Here is a 2,514-nt window from a genome sequence, read left to right as displayed (position 1 = left end):
AGATTTACCTACGTAGAAAGCTATAAACCATCAATTTTCTTATTTAGCAATTATACTTGGTTTGATAACATCGTGACTACATCTAGATTAAAAACATCGGTTGCTTTCATATTGATAATTATTCAGTGCCATCTCTTTTATAAATTCATAAGCTGCCTCGAGTGTTTTATTGTTAAGTATTCCACCAGCTTCTGCATCATCCAATTGTCTAGTTGAGGGATTCAAACCATTGTAGAAGGTTTGAACTTGTAACCATAAGGGCAACCCATGATGAGGACACCTTCTCAATAAGTCCTTGTATCTCTCCCATGCATCATATAACATCTATAAATTGATCTCAGTATGAAGGAAGAAATATCATTCCTCAACTTAGCTATCTTAGCTAGTGGAAAATACTTCAGAAGAAACTTCTCGGTCATTTGATCCCATGTAGTGATGAAAATCTCATTATAAAGAGTTTAACCATTGTTTTGCTTTGTTCCTTAATGAGAATGGGAACAACTATAAGGGAATGGCGTCGTCAGTGGAGCCATTAATCTTGAACGTGTCACAAATTTCCAAAAAAAATTAGCCAAATGAGTATTTGATTCTTCATCTTGCAAACCGTCGAACTGAACATACTGTTGTGCCATTTAAATTGTGTTCGGCTTTAGTTTGAAGTTGTTTGTAGCAATGGTAGGTCTCACAATACTCGATTCAACCCCAGTCAGAGTGGGCTTGGCATAATCGTACATAGTACGATGAATAGGAGCTACTTCAGCAGGTAACTGAATATTTTGATTATCATCCATCTCGTAAAAAAACTCATTATCCTCTTACTCGTCCACTATATTCTGTCAACTCTGCCTTGCTTCTCTACGATTTCTCCGAACAGTACTTTCAATTTCACTGTAAAAAAGAAATGGGCTCGACGGGTTTCTTCTAGTCATAAACCAAAAAAACCTATCAGAAACAAATAAAAGAAATTTTAAAATGTAGAAATTAAATTAAAACAAAAAATAAAAAATGGCTAAATTAATAAAAATCAAGTGTTCCTACTATTTTAGTCTCTGACAATGGCACCAAAAACTTGATATGTCACGCAACTAACTAAAAACACGACTCAGACAAGTGTACCTATCGATAGATAGTATAGCTAAGGTGAGTAGAGATATCGTATCCACAAGGACTAAAAGTATTAGTAATTACCATTTTCCTTTTATTTAGCTGACAAATTGGAGTGATTGTTTTAGCCTAAGATTTACTAAACTAATCTAACTAAAGAACTCAACAGAGAATGAATCAGGAAAATTATAGAAACAATACCTAGGAAAGAATCCACCTAGACTTCATCTATTATTTTGAATCTGAATTAAACGATTTATTCACTTGATATCTTGATCAGTAGAAATCCCTAAATTATACTAATATCTCTTTCGAGAGTAAGAGCAACTGACTTTAAGTTGAGTAATTGAAATTTCTTTCTAATTAAAACCCCTATTATTGCATTAACTCGATCTATAGATTCCCCTATTAGATTTGACTCTAATCTGGTAGATTTATGTCGTCCTATTTCTAGGATTACATGCAACTCCATTCAATTATACTAGATCTACTCTTAAACAGAGACTTTTCTTCAACTAAATTAAGCACATTAAACATGAATTAATATCCAAGAAATATTTAAACAAGAAATAAGCACACATAATTGAGAACTAGAATCAAGTATTTATCTTGTAAAGCAAAAATCAAATAATAAAATTCATCTTAGGTTTCATCTTCCCTAGGTATCTAGGGAATTAGTTCATAATTCTAAATAAAAACATCTCAAAGTTAAAAAAACCACAAGAAACAAAGAAACTCATGAAACTTCAGAAGAAATTAAAAGGATGTCTTCGATCTTGATGGAAATCTGCTTTGAAGTTGGCTCCAATGGTGTTCTTCAAGTCGTTTTCTTAAAGATTCTCTGATGGCTCCATTATCTTCTTATATTCGGTATTTATAGACTTTAGAATGCCTAGAAAGCCTAAAAATTACTATTTTTCGCGTGTTTGGGAAGTGAGTTGAGAAATCGACACGACCTGGCACATGGCCATCTATCCAGCCCGTGTGGGAAGACCCAGGCCATGTGGCTCTTAAAAATAGCTCTATTTGTCTAATTTTGGCTCATATTTCGCTTCTTTCGCTCCCACTTTCTCTCCTAAGTATAGAAACATAAAATTAAAGGATTAGGAGCATAAAATTTAATAATTTGCATAAATAATCATAATAAATGCATGAAGACCCAGATTAAAATATGTTACTTTTATCACTTATCAATGTAATTTACCTTTTAGTTGGGCTATGAATTCCATTATTATGAAATGATGCTATAATTGGAAAAAAAATATTGTTTGAAAATGGTTTTCTTGCACAACAAAAAATTAAAATTTTGAAAATCAATCCGATTTTTGATATTTATAGTAATAAACCCTTTACCAAAATCACACATTTGTTTTTGGCTAGACGGATTCTTATCATTCCTCGCTTTCAACC

The 2,514-nt window shown here is 32.5% G+C and overlaps 1 non-coding gene across 1 annotated transcript; it reads left to right on the top strand.

Moving 5' to 3' along the window:
* Positions 1 to 262: 262 nt before the first annotated feature.
* On the top strand, positions 263 to 371 carry LOC128291175 (small nucleolar RNA R71). The gene has a single exon (XR_008280951.1). It is a non-coding gene; the product is annotated as a small nucleolar RNA R71 (small nucleolar RNA).
* Positions 372 to 2,514: the final 2,143 nt, after the last annotated feature.

Source organism: Gossypium arboreum, chromosome 3 (assembly GCF_025698485.1).
Source record: "Gossypium arboreum isolate Shixiya-1 chromosome 3, ASM2569848v2, whole genome shotgun sequence".
NCBI classification, from domain to species: Eukaryota; Viridiplantae; Streptophyta; class Magnoliopsida; order Malvales; family Malvaceae; genus Gossypium; species Gossypium arboreum.
This window is presented reverse-complemented; position numbering and strand designations above follow the sequence as displayed.